General features: G+C 35.8%; 1 long non-coding RNA gene across 1 annotated transcript in view; it reads right to left on the reverse strand.

Moving 5' to 3' along the window:
* LOC114671312 (uncharacterized) overlaps positions 1-21,279 on the reverse strand; it is a 95,228-nt gene that overhangs the window by 12,179 nt on the left and 61,770 nt on the right. The window lies entirely within an intron of this gene.

A 21,279-nucleotide genomic window follows, 5' to 3' on the forward strand; every position in this document is an offset into this window, starting at 1 on the left:
ATATGGAAAGCAATGCCAAGAACAAGGTGACCTATCAGGAAAAAAGACAAAGGTCTGAGTTGATCAGTGATTGTGAAATAATAATATAGTAACTGTATAGCAGTGTGATATGGAAAGAAGAATGAAAAACAAATTTGGATTTAGACTTATTAAGTATAAGAACTTAGAAAAATGTTTACCTTCTCTGAGCTACCATTTTATTGTTATTAAATGGGAATCATAGCAGCTCTTTTACAGGATTGTTGTGAGAATTGAATAAGCTGACTTATGTCAAAGAGAGCAAGTGCTTGCTATATGTTTCATGTCTTTTGTTTTTCTCCTCTTCAAACCAGATAGGAAACTAAAACCAGAGAATAAAATACACCCTGATGGAGGTGTAGAAAGTGCTAAACAGATTCTGCAGGTTGAATGCAGACTCCTTCAATGCTTGGCCCTGCTAGAGTGTTACCGGGACCGAGGGACACCTCCTTCCCCTCATTCCAAGACCGGGTTGACTTGCTATCTGGCAGACTGCTTCCCCCTTCCCTGTAACACACCAAGAAGGAAAACTTAGCTAAGGAAAAGAGATGCCTGGTCCACTGGGCCAAGGAATTCTCCAAAAGAGTTTTCTCTCTCCTTCTTTGTGTGGTTGACTGGTGGAAAGAAATCAAAGCTGGGGCTACCATCAACATCCATGATGTCAATGAACAGCAGGCTGCCCTGATGAAGGGGAGGGGGAATAGAGACAGAAGGGAACAGGGAATTACCACTGCAATCTGATGGCCACTAGAGGCTTAGGGGAGGCTGAGTTGAACTGAGGGATGACAAGGTGTATCCTCTTTAGTTCTCTTTATCTACACTATGGAAGAATCACAGATACTCCTGTATACACTACGGCTGATGAAAGTTATTTTTGTCCCATAGAAGTAGATATTTAGAGGTTAAAAAAATTACATGAGTTTGGTATCTAATAAAATGGACAAAGAAGATACGCTGTTAGAATACGGGAAAACATGATTCTAAGATTACAACAGCAAAAGTCAAGTAGAGTATGACCTTCTCTAACCAGCTTCAGACTCTACTCAGCGTTCCAGGGCCCAGCCAAGCATGCTTCAGCAAGCAAGCCCAGCACCCAGCTGCATCCCTCAAGTTATTGTTTCCAGGCCTTCAGCTGTCCTCAGAGATTCTTGAACTAGGGAATCATTTACCTATTACTTTTCTAAATTCTACATAAAGTCATAATGTTCTAGCGATAGAAATGGCAGTCAAAATGTTCCATTTTGCACAATCCAATGTTCTGGTAACTACATCCTATTTGTCTCATTTATCCTCTATCATTTAGTCTCGTTTCTACCATAATTTCTTTAGAAACAGTGAAGAACAAAAGTATCAAAGAAAATCTAGTATCTTAGACGGAATCACAGAAACTTCAGCCAGATTTTAATTCCAGATGTCAACTGATTCCAATAGAAATCCATTTGAAATTTCATTTATCCCCCAAGGGAAATACATGGAATTTACAATTATTTTATAAGAAAACAATCTATGTTAAGGTAATAACTTGATAAAAGAAAAAATAAATTGTCCAGTATCTTTCAAAGATCCTAGTACAGAATAAAGGCCTTAAACTTGAAATATTCTTTGCAAATTAACTGACAACTTGCTTGTTTTATGAAATAATTTTTAATATAATTTCAACGTTTATTTTAGATAAAGGGGTACATGTGCAGGTTTTTTAAATGGGTATATTGCATGATGCTGAGGTTTGGGGTTTGGATACTGTCACCCAGGTACTAAGCACAGTACTCAATAAGTAGTTTTTCAACCCACGTCCCCCTCCCTCACTCCCTACTCTAGTTGTCTCTATTGTCTATTGTTCCCATGTTTATGTCCATGAGTACCCAATGTTTAGCTTCTACTGTGATATAGTTTGGCTCTGTCCCCACACAAATCTCATCTTGAATAGCTCCTATAATTCCCACGTGTCATGGGCGGGACCCAGTAGAAGGTAACTGAATCATGGGGACAGATCTTTCCCATGCTGTTTTCGTGTTGGGGAGTAAGTCTTATGAGAGCTGATGGTTTTATAGAGTTTCTCTGCACACGCTGTCTTGCCTGCCGCCATGTAAGACATGATGACTTTGTTCTTCATTCACTTTCAGCTATGATTGTGAGGCCTCTGCAGTCATGTGGAACTGTGAGTCAATTAAACCTCTTTCCTTTATTAATTACCCAGTCTCATGTATGTCTTTCTTAGCAGTGTGAGAAGAGACTAATATACACTATAAGTGAGAACATGCAGTATTTGGTTTTGTGTTCCTACACTAAATCGTTTAGGATTAGGATCTCCAGTGCATCCATATTGCTTCGAAGAGCATGATGGTATTACTTTTTATGACTGTGTAATATTCCATGGTGTATATTTACCATATTTTCTTTATCCAATCCACTCATGGGCACCTAACTTGCTCCTATGGTTTTGCTATTGTAAATAGTGCTGTGATGAACAAAGTGGTGCATGTTCCTTTTTGGTAGAAAAATTGATGTCATTTTGGATATATACACAGTAATTAGATTTCTGGGTCTAATTGGATTTCTGTTTTAAGTTCTTTGAGAAAACTCCAAACTGGAGTTTACAAATTAGTCCACAGTGGTTGAACTAATTTACATTCCCACCACCGTGTGTAAGCATTCCCTTTTACCCACAGCCTTGCCAGCATCTGTTATTATTTGACTTTTTAATAAAAGTCATTCTGAATGGTGGGAGATGGTATCACATTGTGGTTTTGAGTTGCATTTCTCTGATAATTAGTGATGATGAGCATTTTCTTCACGTTTGTTGGCCACTTACATGTCTTCTTTAGAGAAGTGTCTGTTCATGCCCTTTGCCCATTGTTTTAATGGGATTATTTGTTTTTTGCCTAAGTTTCATATAGATTCTGGATTTTAGACCTTCGTTAGATGTACAGTCTGCAAATATTTTCTCCTATTCTGTAGGTTGTTTATTCTGTTGATAGTTTCTTTTGCTGTGCAGAAATCAGTAGCATTTCTTTAGACAAATAATGTTCAAGCTGAGATTCAAATCAAGAACACATCTCATTTACAAGAGCCACACACGCAAAAAATGGAAATACCTAAGAATACAGCTAACCAAGGAGATGAAGGATCTCTACAAGGAGAGTTCTCCTTGTAGCTGAAACTACAAAACACTGCTGAAAGAAATCAGAAACGATACAAATAAATGGAAAAACATTCCATGCTCATTGATTGGAAGAATATTATTAAAATGGCCATACTGCCCAAAGCAATTTACAGACTTAACATTATTCCTATCAAACTACCAATATGATTTTTCACAGACTAAGGAAAACTATTCCAAAATTTATATGGAACCAAAAAGGAGCCTCAATAGCCAAAGTATTCCTGAGCAAAAAGAGCAAAGCCGAAGACATTACCCCATCCAACTTCAAACTATACTACAGGGCTACAGTAACCAAAACGCATGGCACTGGTACAAAAACAGACATATAGACCAAATGGAACAGAATGGAAAACCCAGAAATAAGACCACACACATACAGCCATCTGATCTTCAACAAAGTTGACAAAAATGAGCAATGTGAAAAGGACTCCCTATTTAATAAATGGTGCTGGGATAGCAGGCTAGTCATATGCAAGAGAATAAAACTGTACCCCTACCTGTCACCACATATAATCATTAACTCAAGATGGATTAAAGAATTAAATGTGAGACCTCAAACTATAAAAATTCTAGAAGAAAACCTAGAAAATACCCTTCTTGACATCAGCCTTGGCAAAGAATTTTTGGCTAAGTCCTCAAAAGCAATTGAAACAAAAACGAAAACTGACAAGTAGGACCTAATTAAACTAAAGAGCTTCTGCACAGCACTTGAAATAAAATCTTAAGTGTGATTTGTATTAATTAGCTTCTGGGCCCCAGTCGTTCCCCTGACAGCCTGCTCTGAATTGTACTCAACCAATTCCTGTGTGGATTGGAGGACAATATTGAGGGTAACAGGTCAGATGATCCTCCTAAAGTCTTCAATCTTGTAAGCAGCTTATCCTGAATGAAAATCCCTTTTTACCTCATAATCATCATCTATGTGTCAAAAAGCGTTAATGAAATATAATTATTTATATTATATAGTGTTAGTGTTTTATTCCAAGGCTAAATATTTGAAACAAACCCTTGCTTGTTTAGGGATTTTAAAATATAAGATATTAGAATCTCATCCCATTCTTAACAAATATCTTGTTCAAACTAGCCAAAGAAAATCAATGTTTTTCAAAAAGTAAATAATAAAATCCAAAGAATTAAGCAAGGTAAAATTTGTACTATGTTGGTTTGCAAATGGTTCTTTCTATATTTGTATCTCTAGTCATCTTTCCAAGTATGTGGCAACAGCAAAAGTTCCACCACTGTGTGATTTGTGATTTGAGCCTCTTTACATATTCTACCCACTGTCATTTCCTCCACCATCCAAATATTCAAAGTGAGTCCCTCTTTATGGACTGTTTGTGACACAAAAGTCTAATATCAAAAAGCAACTAAGGAGGTACAATGTTGGGATTTGGAGACAGAAAAGTTTTGCATCTTCCTACAAAGGCTCATGGTACCCCAAATTCTCAGGGAACATGGAGAGTAGTCTGCATTCATAGTAGAAGTACAGCCACCTTTCTTTGTAAATGCTTTCTCTGTCCTAATTCAAGGACATCTGAGCAAACATGGATCTTACTGCAGCATTCCCAGAGTACGGTCCACAGAGGCCTGGGGATCTCCAGGACACTTCCCAGTGTTCCTCAAGGTCTAAAAAGTTTTCCTAATAATTCTAGGACATTATTTGACATTTTCACTGTATTGGCATTGGTACCAATGATGCAAAAGGAATTTTGGGTAGAACTGCTAGTGTCTTTGGCACCGAATATTTGGCACTGAACTCTTCCAGCAATCAAGGTATTTTTCAAAGCCACTCGCCTGCAGGCAGGAGAAAATGCCAATGTTATATAGGAATGTTCTTGTTGAAGCTATAAAAATTATTAGATTTATTTACATATCAACTACTTGTTGCACATCTTTTTAATATTCTCTGTGACAAAAAGGGAAGTTTATGTAAAGCAGTTCCACTGCATATCAAAGCACAGTGGTTATTTCAAGGAAAAGCATTTGTGCAAATGTTTGACTTGTGAAATGAACTATCTGCTTTTTACATTAACATGATTTTTACTGAAAGAATGACTAATAAACTATGGTTAGACTCAAGTACTCAGCAGACACTTTCTTAAAAAGTGAATTAGTGAGTCTGTCACTTTGAAGAAAATAACTGGCAGCTTTTAAGCAAAAGGTCAAATTCTGAAACATGTATGTCTTTCACCAATACATTGAAAGCTTCTCAGTAATTATAGATGTTCAAGAAAGTGATATTAACAAATGTAATTTTCTTACAATTTACAATGAAGTCTGTCAACATTTGGAATATCTTCATGTTTTAAAAAACTATGCTACTTATACTAATATAAGAGGTTTTATTTTTGCTATTTCAAATAGATGTAAAACATTTTTAAAATGTCTTCATTTTAATTTTTTATATAAGTAGCAGTGGGTATAACTCACATCAATAAAAACTCTTTGGAGTCCTGAACAATTTTTAAGGGTATAAAGATTTTGAGATAAAAAAAGTTTGAGATCTGCTGCCTTAATACAAGTCAATGTGTTCAATCTACCATTATAAATTTCACCAATATAACAAACTCTCTAAGGCAGGGGCCAAGGCATTAACTAATGTCAGAAAAAAATGATTGAATAATCTTTGTCTTCAGAAAAGCGGTCACTAACAGTCTTGCTCATACAGCTTCATATAAATTATGCTAGTAAATCGTACAGTATGTCTTATTCTGTAAAACAATTATTTCCATCAAGATAGCAGTATATGATTTTCGTTCATATAATATTTCTGATAACAATGTCTAATTAGCACATCCATTTTATGTCCACTGTGTTAATTTTATGTTAAATCCAATAGTGCTCAATTACATTTGCCTCCAAATTAAATTAGCATTACATGAATGTAATGGGTGTCTTAATTAGACCATGCTATTAAGAGGATTTTATACAAATTAAATTCAACCTCTGCATGATTCAAACTTCTTTGTGTTAAACACAGGATAAAAATTCTTTAAAACATAGGGAGCATAAGAATATCTTACATTGCAAACAGAAAAAAAAAATGAGGAAGTTAAATAAGCTAGAAATTACCTTATTGTTTCTCTATGACTTCTAGTAGTCGTAAAACATTCTTTTCCACTAAAATATTGAAACATCTATCTTGAAAAATGAACCAAAATCAGCAAAGCCCTCTGAGATTATTTTAACATTTTTGAAACTATGAATTATCAAACCCAGGCTTGTTTGCTTTTTTGGTCGAATAATTCAAGTTCATCAATTCTTAGAAAATCTTACTAAATATCATAGAATCAGATCAACACACACTTCAATGACAACTCAACAATAAGTTTCTAGTGCTCTTCCGTATGAGTCATACCACTATAGTTTTACCAGTTATAATAATGGGTAACATTCGCTGAGTAATTGCCATGTGCCTGACAATCTACCTCTTAATTTGCATAAGTTATCTCTATTCTTTGTTATGCTCTACAAAGTAAACATTATTATCCCTAATTCATAAGTGGGGAAAATAAACCTCAGAGAAGTTAAGGAATTTGCTCAAAGTCACCCAGACAGCAAGTGATAAAACCTGCTAATTTTAAAGCCTGTCTTTCCCCACAATCTTACTTTATTAGGGCATTTGCAAAGTAGCTAAGGGTTTGCTTCTGCAACCAGACTGCTCTGGGTGAAATCCTAGCTCCTCCACTCTGTGGCCATGTGTGTTCAGGCAAACAATTCCTCTGCTCTCATTCACCAATTCATGATAGGCTAATAGGGAAGGACAAATAAAAAACTTAAAAAAATGGCTCTGTGGCCGGGCGCGGTGGCTCAAGCCTGTAATCCCAGCACTTTGGGAGGCCGAGACGGGCGGATCACGAGGTCAGGAGATCGAGACCATCCTGGCTAACACGGTGAAACCCCGTCTCTACTAAAAAATATTAAAAAAAAACTAGCCGGGCGAGGTGGCGGGCGCCTGTAGTCCCAACTACTCGGGAGGCTGAGGCAGGAGAATGGTGTGAACCCGGGAGGCGGAGCTTGCAGTGAGCTGAGATCCGGCCACTGCACTCCAGCCTGGGCGGCAGAGCGAGACTCCGTCTCAAAAAAAAAAAAAAAAAAAAAAAAAAAGGCTCTGTATAAGGATAGGGACTTGGGTAGAAAGGACAGGATAGGAATGAGACCTCTCTGAATATACTTTTTATATTCATTTAACTTTTGAACTATGTAAAAGCTTTTCATATTTGAGAAATGAAATCTTACCGAAAAGAAAAAGATAGCAGATGATCAAATTTAACGCAGGCGGTAAACCAAATGAATTGATAAGACCATGCAGATTAAAGAATTGTTTCAAAGATCTGTTGAGGACAGTATTACCTCTACATTTTAGTAGGGTTATTTTTAAATGTATCTGCAAAGCTTATATTCCTCGAAGATGTTGTATCTAAATTTCACTCAGTAAATTTAATAGTAATACACACATATAAATAATTAGGATAAAGCAAATTGTAACCCATTAAGACAATTAAAATCCACAAAAAGGCCAGGCTTGGTGGCTCATGCCTGTAATCCTAGCACTTTGTGAGGCTAAGGCAAGCGATCACTTGAGGTCAGGAATTCAAGACCAGTCTGGCCAACGTAGCGAAACCCTATCTGTACTAAAAGTACAAAAACATCAGCCAGATGTGGTGGTGTGCACCTGTGATCCAGCTAATCAGGAGGCTGAGGCAGGAGAATTGCTTCAACTCAGGAGGCGGAGGTTGGAGTGAGCCAAGATCCCGCCATTGCACTCTAGTCTGGGCGACACAGTGGGACTCCATCTCAAAAAATAATAATAAATAAAAAATAAATAAAATCCACACAAAGTTAGACCTTCAGTGTAATAAAAAGAAAAACCATCTGGCTGGGCACGGTGGCTCATGTCTGTAATCCCAGCACTTTGGGAGGCCGAAGCAGGTGATCACCTGAGGTCAAGAGTTTGAGACCGCCTGGCTAACATGGAGAAACCCTGTCTCTTCTAAAAAAATACAAAAAATTTGCTGGACATAGTGGCGCGTGCCTGTAATCCCGGCTACTCGAGAGGCTGAGGCAGGAGAATTGCTTGAATCTGGGAGGTGGAGGTTGCAGTGAACCAAGATCATGCCACTGCACTCCAGCCTGGATGATAGAGCGAGACTCTGTCAAAAAAAAAAAAAAGAAAGAAAGAAAAAAGAAAAGAAAAACCAATATGAAATAAATGAAATAAGGAGAAAACAAATCTGTAATGTTAAATTTTTAATGAAAATATCAATGCAAACTAATTAATTTCCATTTTAATATATCTTCCGGTTCTGCCCACTAAAAGACTCAGAAGCAATGATATCCCAATAGCAGAAAGCACATCTAGCACCCAGATTTTGTTTTCTAAATACTATTGCCCATGAAAAGAACCAGAGGTATATGGAGAAATAGCTAATTCTAGGTCTGAGGTTTGTAAGGTAAGGAGATCCTGGAATAAGTGAGAGAGCAAGTATTCATTAGGCCTCTGTCAAAAATGAATACAGGAGCCAGGCTGAAGGAACATTCCTTGTCAAATTTGGGATAAATTTAGCAGCAAAAGTAATCACAATGGTAATTAATTGAAACCCATTAATATAAATTAAAACCCTTGGCTGGGCGCGGTAGCTCATGCCTGTAATTCCAGATCTTTGGGAGGCTGAGGTGGGCGGATCACAAGGTCAGGAGATCGAGACCATCCTGGCTAACACGGTGAAACCCTGTCTCTACTAAAAATACAAAAAAATTAGCTGGGTGTGGTGGCAGGCGCCTATAGTCCCAACTACTCTGGAGGCCGAGGCAGGAGAATGGCGTGAACCCAGGATGCAGAACTTGCAGGGAGCCAAGATCACGCCACTACACTCCAGCCTGGGCAACAGAGCAAGACTCTGTCTCAAAAAAACAAAACAGAACCCTAAGTCCATAGTTATGCTCAAACAAAAGGAAAACAAAAAGGAAACTTATTTTACAGAAAAACTCTCTGATAAATGTAAATATATATATATATAATATTTATAAAATTACCATTTTCAAGTCCATAGTATTGTAATTTATTACGAACGTATCATTAATGAGTGCTAAAACCATTAGTTGAGAAATGGTTGGGGAGCAGAGTACTCACAATTTCCCAACCACAAAATTAGATTTCTTATCAACTGTAAAGGAAAAACTGTAAAGTAACAATATTAGCCAAGTAAATACATTTAGATATTTAGTATCAGAACAATCTGATATGACATAATATGAAAGCATTCCTGATTGTCTATTCTTGCAAAAAAGAGGGAGAAAAAATATTTAACCCGAAACTAACTTATTTAAACTTACAGAAAATATAAAGGATAGAGGAAGATGTTTAATTGCAACAAGATGAAACAATCAGCCAAATACAGATTATGGGATATTCTATAAAAAGAATATCCTAGATTTTTTAAAAATACAGTGGCATAAAAAGCAATGGATGGAATGTTCTAGACCAAAAGAGACTAAAGAAACATAATTAGAACCAGATTAGCTATTAATACGTAAATGAATAAATGACAACAGCTACAAAGACACTGGTGCAACATTTGGGAAATTTTGCATATATACTAGACATTAGATGATTGGAAATTACTGATAATTGCTTTTGTTTTTTTTTAGTCCCAATAATGGTAGTGTGGTCCTGAAAGCAATTGTCCCTATTCTTAAGAAGCGCATAGTACATTTTAGAAGTGAAGTGTCTTGATATATATGATTTAATTTAAATGATAAATATAAATAAAGGAGAGAGAGAGAAAGAGAAAGTATATGGTGACAAGATGTTGCTAGTCTATATCCTGACACTGGATACGCAGGCAGGCCCTGTGAGTTTTCTGGTCATTCTCAGATCATAAAAATATCTCCATTTCCTTTAGTCCCCAAAAGTATTCTCAGATCATTAACAGTTAGAGTCATCCAAATGCTCAACTTAAAGTGAAACTATCTCTCTTCCTTTAGCTCTGGTTTTGAGGAAACGCTCTTCATTTTCTCCTGTTAACTCCTCCCTCATTCACAGGTTTTTTTCAGAGTAGAGGTGGGGGTAGGGCAGGGGAACGTGGCCCGCAGTGAGTGGTACTGTCTTGGAAGGAGGCATGCTTTTAGAGGGAACTCACAGTGCAGAGAATGTGTGGGTTTGTCGGAAACCTCAGCATCTTACTTGCGAGCTAGCAAATGACCTCTTCCAGCTCCTCACTCTTTGCTCAGCAGCCCTAGGCATTCAACACAGGTCTCTTTTTGTTGAGGTTTTCCCAGCCCCTTTAAGGCAACTCTGGAATCTCTTTGCCCGCTTCCCATCTTGCTCACATTTGCTGCCTGAAAAACATAAACTATATGCTGATAAATCTGGGCATTCAAGCAGTTTTCCTTGCAGCAAATCTTTGTCCTGCATGAGAATAACTGGCCAGCCATCATCTCAAGCCTATTGATCTCTCAGGCATCAACTAGATACCAATGCAACAGCACCCTAGCTCTAGGGAGACACATATCAAATGTTCCAGATAGTTCAATTGAGACCCCTTTTTTTAGACTTGAAATTAGGGAGAAACATCTTCACCCCTCCAACATGGTAGGGAGAAGTGGAGACCTGAAGGGAAGAGTGGATAGGGGGTACACAATATCCTTATAGATCTTTTCTAAAACTCTTTTGTAATCTACACCAAATTCTCTCAGTCTGTCAAATCCCTTTTATAGATCAGAGGTGGACGGTCAGCTAAGGGTTTAAGAGTTGCAAAACTGGCTCTTGGCTATCTCATTGGTAAGCCTTGCTTTGGTAATCTGGCATCCACAGGCCTCTCTTTGGAATCCAAATGTGGTTGGCAGCTATTCTCTTGGGGTTTCTTGAGACAGGAAGAATCCTAATAACATCTTTCTTAATAGTAATATAGTTGTCTTCTCATTTAAATGATCAAATTATAATGGAATGGGGTGAGGGGGAAGAGAATTGATATTAACTCGGCTCTCATTTCATAAACTGACCTTTCCAAATCAGACTTTGCTTGTCCTGTAACTTTGGAATTATTTTAGGTTTATTAGTATTATCCTGAACCGGACAGAATAAAAAACCCCTGCCTACATTTGTAGTTCCAATTATCTTTCTGAGCTTTTCAAAGACACTGAAATAAACTCTTAAGAGTTCACAACCAGTAACTTTTTAAATAGTATAATTTCTTGTTACGTTTGTTAAATATAGGAAATTTTCATTTTCAGAAATTTAATAATGTGTTCTTTTAAAATTTTAGAAGTGAATTATAAAATATAGAGCATTAGAGAGAGGAAAAAAACATCATCTCAGGGAGACTATTCCTAATATGTTCATTTATAATTGTCCAAATTTTATCAAGTTACACAGATACGTATGTGTATGTGTGTATATTTACATATACATACATACATATGGTCTTACAGAAGGGTCTTTTTACTTAATACTGTATATTTATTAAAGATTTATTTATATAGATATGCATGCATCTGTATCATTGATTTTTATGGCTAACTCAGTCTTTTGAAAGGATATTCAAAACTTATTCATTGGTGTCCACTGAGGTTTTTTTTATTTTGAATATTTTTAAAAGTTACTGTGAACAGTTGTGTATAAACATCTTTGAATATTTGACAAATTATTTTCTTATGCCAACTCCTAGAAATGCTGCTTCAACAGTATACACATTTTGATGAATTTAGGTCCATATTGTCTAATCTTTCTTTAGAGTGGCTGTGCCAAATTAACACCATCTCTGCAATGTAGAAACCTCACTACTTCACTACTGCCAGGCATCATTTTTGTCCTTTTGCCAATTAAATGAGATTTAATGCACAGTGCTATGCTGTTATAGTTTGAAATTATATTTATCTTATTATTAATAAAGGGAAACTTCTTTTAAAATGTTATCACCTATTTTAATTTTCTTATACATTACCCATTAATGACCCAAGTCCACTTTGTTAATAACAGTTCTTTGTATCCTAAAGCCCTTAACCAATCTTTTGTGAGAGCTGTTTTTAAATGCATATATTAAACATCTTTTCAAACATGTTATCACTTTGATTTTGAATGAGCCAAACGTTTTTCTGTAATGAATCAGTCCCAGTTAGCCACTAGCAGTGTGTTAGCAACTGTCAATTCAGCGAAGGCAGAGAGGCAGGCTGACAATTGATCTAACTTAGAAGCAAGAGGGGACAGAGAAAGTTTTAAGGAAAATTAAAGTAATGATAGCAATTTTCTCCTCTAAAGCTTTTATCTTATCAACGAGGATATTGTGCCATCTTCTTTCCACCAGCCAGTTATTCACAAATTTGGCTGAGTGTTCCAAACACCTGAGGAGCTATTTAAAATAACCCATGGGAGGTACAGCACATGATCCACCAGCTGTCCTGTGTGTCATGATGAAAGAATTGTAAGCCATTATCCTAAATAAATGCTCATGTTTCCTCTTAGCTGTGCATTCTAGGAATCTTAGGAAAAAAGTGAGATTTGGCATTTGCCACAAAGACAAAGAAATAAGAAGACCTCCACCTCTCCACTGTTTGCCTTGTCAACTTTGCAGTGTATTTCAAAACATGGTATTAAACAAGGGCTCCACGAAACGATAAAAGTGTCTGTCTGAGCATCCATCCGAGAGTTAGTCAAGGACAGCCGTTCGCCCATTTCTCAACACACCTGAGCATTGTTACTACTCTATTTGTCCAAGCTTTCCCCTGCCGTTCAGATGCTTGAAGAGACAGTGTGCAGTTTATCTCAAGAAAAAATTTCAGTTGGGTTGGAGAGTTCAAGATGAGAGTCAGGCTGTCAGCAAGAATGCACAAGTTGTTAAAGTCCAGGTTAATGATTAAGGTTGGCAAAAGACTCCGTGAATGAAAAATTCCAGCTAATTATTTTAGATGAATTGCTCTTGCTCACTTGGTCTTTATGTCTAATGAAGTTGGCAAAATTTTAAATAAAATAATATTCTAATAAAATGATGGGACAATTAGACATGTTTCATGCCCCAGGGTGACTAGGATTCTATCCATTTAAATCTCGGCAGGAATTAACTTTGGTGAAAAATTGCTTCCTAAAAAATCTGGATGTCTGATTCGAAATATAGATACTTTTTGGGGTTTACAAAGAAATTAATCTGGCAGGAATTAAATCTCTGAAGCATAAAACGTCCAAAACCATAGTTTTAGTATTTAGAATATACTGGCCTCTTCACGTCTCAAATCACAGTTAATTATTCAATCCAATTAGAAAGTAATGTCGCCTGTCACAAACTCATATTATAAATCCCCATAAGCCACAAAATGCTTCTTTGAATTTTACTGATAGAAATTTTTGAAAGTAAGATTTAATATTATGCCTTCAGTCTCTTATATCTCCAAAAAATGTTTTCATCAATAATCTGCAAAATCCAAGATCCAACCAACCAAGACATCATCTCTAGGGATGCTGGAAGTACCCCATTTCATACAACCTTGACTGTCTAGAAATTAACTCTCTAACGCCATAATGCACCGTCTTCTCACAGGGTTTCTTCATCACAGCTCTGCACATGGTTTGCCAGTCCCAATCCCAAGATAGTCTTGCATCCTAACAGCCCCAGGTTTGCACAAATACTAGATTCTCATTTAAATTACTAATGCTATCTAGGGAGTTTCTGGTGCCTCATCATTCGAAACTACTGCAACTCTTCAAACCTTGTAGTCAGTGTTCTTTGAAATCTCCAAATTACATCCAATTAGCCCTGCAGCTCATATATTCTTCTATGTTTTTACTTCCACTCCCTCCCCCTACCTAAAAAAATCCCAGCTCATACCCTCAATTGTCCTCCTTGATTGTTGTGCAGTTATGATGTAAGACCATGGAATGTTCTTGGGGTTCAATGCTGTGGCTGATTATTTTAACAGTGTGTTTGCCAGGTTTAGTTTATCCTGAAGGAAACTTAGATCTGCAAGAAGATTTATTCATTCATATTTCTCTGGCATACAAGATAGCATACAGTATAATTCACAAGAGGAGAGAAAGACAAAAGCAGCATTTTCTACTGATCAGGGAACTACTACTTGAAAAATATATTTTGAGAAGAGATGGATCTGGTCACAGAGGACAACTTCAGGTCAAATGTTTTGGATACTACGGAATTCCATCTGTTCTCTTGGCAGCTGGTTCAAAATAATATTTACTATTTTTGCTCTTGTTGCATCATAATTGGCAGATATTTTATCTAATTGGTGAGCAAGACCTGGTAAAGTATTATGCACCCAGATGATCAAAAATACTACTTGCTACTGCTGCCACAGCTAAAGCAAGCACTTAAAATTATTTTTATGGAGCATCATGTGTTCACTGGAAGATAATTGTAACAGTAAAAAAATAAAACTGCCTAAATATTTTACAGTAGTGCAGACTCATTAAATTAAGGTCCATTCACTCCATGAAACAGTATGCAGCCATTACAATGAAAATAGGAAGAATATGCTACAACATGGAAAATGTTTATGATAGAATGCCAAACAATAGGGCAGAACAGCAAGTATTAAGTGATTTCTTAATGTCAACTCATAAATCAGATGCAAAATTTCACAAAGGTAGAAGAAAATTGTGGCTGATTTTTTTAAATTTCCAATTAAATAAATACCTATTAAAATATTACTTGGTAGTGTACTTTTTCTTCCAACAAAAATGATCTGAGCAGTTTCTGAAGTGTATTCACATTGCAACTGTCCCTTGGTGCTTGGTGCTAGCCAACTCTCTTCATTCTCAAACTAGATCTGCTTCTAGTGGGTGAGCCCTAAGTCTTTTTCTAAAACTAGAAATTTCAAAAATGCATGAGTTTAGTGGTCCTCCAAATTCCCGCTGGCGAAAGGTGGCAGCTCAAACAACATTTTTCATGTCTCAATAGTCTTTGAAGATTTGACTTTGAATTCACATATATAGTTTATGTGATTATTAAATCACATAAATTTAGATTTGGAAAACAATCCCTAAATTCTGAAAGTAAAGAAAACAGATACACTTCATTAAATATCCAATTGGTGGAATTACTGTAGAAGGAAGAACTATAACAAATGGTTATAAAGCACAGTATTTTCACTGCATATCTACACTGAGATACACCTGAAGGGTAAAATAAAGTTCAGGAACAATAAGCCATAAACTGTTTTTTGGTAATTATATTGGTGATGGTAATTTTGTAGTGAGTGTTTTATAGGTAGTATGGATAAAGCAAATGAGTAATCACATTTATGTTGCTGAACACCAAGATTTTTGACATAGAAGTTAAAAAAAAAAACGAAGGATTGATGAGGGTAAACTAAAATACTGTAACCCTAAATTTGAATTGTAGTCATCTGTATAAATTTATAATATATTTTATTTTCTAAAAAATAAAAATAAAAAGTATCCTCTGCTCTGTCAACTGAAAGACCTACAAATAACGAACAACACAATAGTAATAAGCATTTTGCACTCCTAGATTTTGGTCTCTAGATAGGCTCTGTTTTCCACTAAAAGGGAACAGGGCTTCTTGGAGAAATGATTAATTCCAGGTCTGCAGCAGGAAATATATGAGATGAGCCTGGAATTATCTTATATGTTGACAAGAAAGTTCCCAAAAGTATTCAAGAGCCTACCCCACTTAGCTTTTACTGCCCAAAGATGAAAAACATCTGAGCTCTAGTGAGGCTGGCGTTCTCAGACATTTCTCAATTTATTCATTCATAATGATATTTTAAAAGGCTCTTTGATTACATTTGAAGACTACTGAAGTATCAACATATGATTTTAAAAGCTTATAAATAAAGGGTAATTGGCAACAAGTTTCCTGTTGTATCTCAACCAAGTAGCTGATAAGGGAAGATTTCTGTTTATAGAAGCACTTCAACTTAAATGAAGAAGAAATGATAGAATTAAAATATTGCTTTTTTGTCAGTCCTAAATAATAATTACCAATCATCTCAAGATTAAAGATCAAATAGCATAGTGTGCCTCCTGATAAACATGCACAGCAAAGCCTCTGAAGTACTCCTGCTTAAAAAGAGATATCTAACTTTGATCCAACCTCTAGATCTAACCAACAACTGACAGAAAGTATTGGGGCTAGAAGATCTTGTTAATGACACCTCAAAGATATAATAAGCAAAATCCGCACTTGGTGAAACTACAGTACACACCACCTGGTGTCCTCAACAATACAACAACAAAATAAAAATTTCACACAAACAAGAAGAGATGAAAAGATCAAGACAGACTTTAGCGATGTCATCCAACTACAATATGAATCTTACTTGAATCTTGGTTCAGACAAATTGAATATAATTTTGAGCAGGATCTGGATATTTGAAAATGTTACATAATTATTGTTAATTCTTTATTAGGTGTGATATTAGAATATTTTCAAGGAGTCATTATCTCCTGGAGATGCATATTTAATTATTTACAAATGAATTAATAGTTCTTTGAAACTTGCTTCAATTTAATCCAGAAAGTAGAGGAGGTAAGTGGAGCAACAGATGAACCAAGGTTGATGTGAGTTGATGGCTGTTGAAGATGGATGATGTGCTTTATTATCCTCTTGTTATACTATTTTAATTGCTTATGTTATGCTTCATATTTTCTTTCATTAATGAGTGCAACCAAGCCTGATGTTTATTAATTAAACCAAAAACTTTAAAATGGATATTAACACATTAGTAATCATATTGTCTAACACTTTTATAATATATAAATCTTATATGCTTATGACCATATATATATAGAAAAGCACCACATAGTGTCTGCCATATAATGAGAGTCTAAAAATGTCTCTTTTAAGAGAAAATCTCTGAAATAAGTATTATTATTTATATTTTCAGAAAAGGGAAGTCACTAAATGACAGATGGAATTTAAGCCAAGTGCTTCTAATTTCATATTATGCAACTGATATATATACACATGATAATATTCACGTGATCATTTAGGGGCAACTTTAAAACTAAGTCTTATTATACCACTAGTCTGCCAAAAAAGACAAATTTGATTATCCCCTATGCCCTAGAGAATAAAATTCCAGCACCCCTTCAGATCAAATGCAGCCTATTCATCACTTCCTGATCATATCAAGTTCTACTGTGGCTCTAGAATTTTGACCCATCAGTCTCTCCCTAGAGAAGCCACCCACACTTTTTCATTTAGTGAAGTTCTACTCATCCTTAAAGAATTAGTTAAATTATTTCTTCTTGGTGAAGACTTTTCTAGTCCCAAGAAAAAACTAACCATTACCTCTTCAATGCTTCCACAGTTTTGTGAATATACCTATTCACAGAGCAATAATAATAACCCTCTAAAGAGTATTTATCAAGCTCCAGTCAGTGTCTAAGTGTTTTATCTCTATTAAACTAATTTACTCATTCCAACAATCCTGAGTACCATCATCATTCCTGTATGACAGATAAGGATACTAAGGCCATTCCTTGGTGGATTGGATGAATTTTATTTGTGTTTAAAATACTAAATAGAGTAAGGCACATAGTAATTGCTCAGTAACTGTTGAATTGGATTGTTTTAGAAATTTTAATTACTAATTTTAATAATTTAGAACTAAAACAAAGCTATTTCTCAACAGCAATTTTTAGATAATGCAACAAAGTTTGAATTGAATTAACGCTTATAATTTAAGTTCATCTGTTTGAATAGATTTATACTTTGTTGGGCTTTTCTCAGGAGAATGCAAAAGTCATTGTGCCATGAGGGTCTTATTTGAACTATTTTCTAGGTCATTTTTGCTGTTGTAGGACCTTTCACACAAAATTTGAAAAATTGCTGCCACTTTTTTGTTGAATAAAGTCATGAAGATTTTAACTTGCCTTGGTGTTTCTCAAAATCTCAACTGAAAGTCAGTTTTATAAAAATCCCTCAAATTGCAAGGAACTAGAAGTGCATCTTGGTTGACCTCAAAATACAATTTGAACAAATAATGTGTTTTCTAGTTTTATTTTATTTTTAGAATGTATTTGTCTTTTAAAATGAACTATGGTGCTTCTGGCAGTTGTATCATCTTGGATAATGTTTTAATATGCATAAAACATTGACTGTTTCTATAAGTGTATTTCACAGGAGATTTTCTATTTGTGATAGAGTCTCTACAATTATATTTATCTTTCTTTTTATCACAAATATATGATGCACATTATTTCTACAGTGTATTTAATATTCAGTGCATTTTTGCTGTGTTGCTTTAAATGTCAGTGCACCACCCTCCTGGGTCAACCAAATTCTCCTTTATTGCAAAGAATGAAAGCTAGTGCAAGGGATTTTGGCTCTATTGTCTCCTGTGTAACAACTTCTCTTCACTTTAGCCTTACATGTTTAATGCCTTCATTTAAGACATGCCATTTTCATCATCGTTAACCTTGGTTCATCCTGCCACCTCCAAATTGTCAACCACTCTTGGAATACCCTCCATGTAAGCCTGGGCTCATTTGATTTTATATGGCAGAACATCAAATCCAACTGGTTGAGACAAAAATAAAAAGTTAATTTATGCATGGCCAGGCAAGCAAATGCTAGTGCCCAAATCTTTCTGTCCCTGTCACTTGACATTTGCTTCTTCTCTGATGATGTCTTTCTCAAATACCCTCTCAGTTTTTGGTAGCAAGGTGGCAACTAAAAACCATGGACTCCTATTTTCAGAACTGAGATCCCTAGCAGAAAGAAGACCCTTTTTTCTCAACACACATACCTGACCAATTACACCATCTGAAATAATCACTGTGTTCAGTGAGGCTTATTTTGCTGATTGTTCACCCCTAGAGTTGAGGGGAAGATTTCAGCCCTACCTGAAGAACACACATTGAGAACTGGGTTGGGACAGTCCTACAAAGAAAAGCAGAAGAGCTATTAGCAAAAAAGCAATGGATTCTGTGCAAGAAATTGTAAATATTACCTATACAAGACATAGCAATCATGGAGGCAATAGTAAAGTAATGCAAAAAGCAAAAAAAAAAAAAAAAAAGAAAAGTAGATAGATGGATGGGGATGGATGGATAGATAGACAGACAGATTCAGATAAGTTGGACAGGGTCTAATTCAAAAATTTACCGTGTGGATTTACACAGTCAATACTTTCTTTTGAACCACATTTCTATAAACTACAAAAAGATAATAATGCTCATTTTGTGAAGATCAAATGAGCAAGTATAAGTGAAGTATCTACCGTATACCACACTTTTTGCCAAATAGAAAGCATTCAATAAAAGCTAATTTTCTTCAAGACCAAAGATAGGTTCACCTCACATAGAAAGACATCCTCAGCTACTCCTGTCTCTTCATGTGGCCTCTCTGAAATCTTGTTAGTATTAGAGTCTATTACTGAACTTACCACTTCATTGCACACAGGCAGTATAGCCTCTATATGCTGAATGTGTAAATACCTCATTTTATCTACCAGTTTTTAAGCTCCTTATGGGCTGAGGTCATTTCTTTGTGCCCTGCCACAGCCGCCAGCCCAGGACTAGTCACTCGCTCAACACAGAATAAGACAGGTAGTTTGCATCCCTGGACCAGCTGTTTGAATCAGATTGCATTTTGAGGGTATTGAATTACACACAAGGAGGCAAGCACAAGCAGAAGAGGTAATAAATATTGGGATGGTTAACTGAAGAAAGTTGTGCTATAAAATGAGAAAACCTCTGTCCATTTATTTATTTATTTAGAGAGGAGGAAAGTTTTGAGAGGTACAGGGAGAGAGGTTTCGTGTTATTTTGCTGAAACTATAAGGATGCTCGGAATGCCTTTTGAAGATCCCTTTTAACTCCACTGGGTTCAGTCATACACAAAAACCTACGTGCAATGAAGTATTATAATTTAATGTAAGAATATTCATTAGCAGGTGAAATAGTCATTAAGAGGTCAGACTTTGGAGAAAGACCTGGATATGAGTCCAATATCTACCATTTAGAATCTGTGTGAATTTGGGCAAATTACACAGCTTTATAGAATTTCTAGGGAGGGACTTACATGGTGGATAAAAGAATAAAATAAAATAGTGCAGATAAAAGGCATATTAGCACAGTGCAAGAAACATAGTTGAGAAAGCAAGAAACATTAGCAAAGGTGAGCTTTATTGTTTGGGGGACAGAGAAGCATATTTGGGGGATGGAGAAGCATAAATAGAATTATGTTCGATTTCTAGAAGTTTGGTTCCTAAGTATTACAACTGTCTCCCTCTCCTCTAGAAAAGTAAACACTACACATAATAAGCATTTGCCTAACATCCAGCTGTGTTAGTCCAATGCTGATTCTTGTTTCATTTTCAATCCTATTTCCATGTGTTTCATTCTCAATAGAGAGCAAAAAATCAGACAATGGTTGGGCCAGCTTCATCTCTTTTCTCAGAACCCCACAGAGCTTCTTATCTGTCTCCATATTTTGGCTGGGCTTTGCTTAGGATTTTAATAATGACTTAAAATTGAAAAATAAGATTCAGTCACTGACACTCTCTTGTTGGAGATACAAGATTCTTATTTTACCAATTCCACCAGATTTGAGGAATGTCATGTAGTTACTGTCAGAAGACAAAGCTTCTGAGCTATACACAGACATCTTAGGATAAGAAAATCGTGCATAAGGTACCAAGGTGCTGCATTTTTGTTCAGCTGCAGTGAAAAGTCCATTACAGGTATAGATAAAGGTTTTTGCAGTGGGGCTGAGGGGCAGGGCCACAACTCTGAAGTTTTGAATTTGCCAATTAATTGGCCTAGTATTTTCTCTGAAACTCTCTGAATATACTCTTTTAAACAAATACATAAAAGCAAATAGATATTGCAGAACAAATTTTCACTGTCAATTGAAAAGAGAGTTTCCAGGTAATTCTTGGGGTAAAAATTGGCAGGCACATACAGGGTTTTTATAATACTCTATAATAGGATTTTTTACTTTTAATTAAATATAAGACTTCACTGTTTAACCTCAATTAAACCATCATAATATCAGTCCATTATAATTAGTTAAATTAATGTTCTGAATAGTAAAATGATGATTTCAAATAAGGCGATAATTAACAGCCTGTAGGCAACATCCTAACAGCCACCTCAATTCTCTCTCTCTCGACATGCC

The sequence above is a fragment of the Macaca mulatta genome, chromosome 12 (genome assembly GCF_049350105.2).
Source record: "Macaca mulatta isolate MMU2019108-1 chromosome 12, T2T-MMU8v2.0, whole genome shotgun sequence".
Lineage (NCBI taxonomy): Eukaryota > Metazoa > Chordata > Mammalia > Primates > Cercopithecidae > Macaca > Macaca mulatta.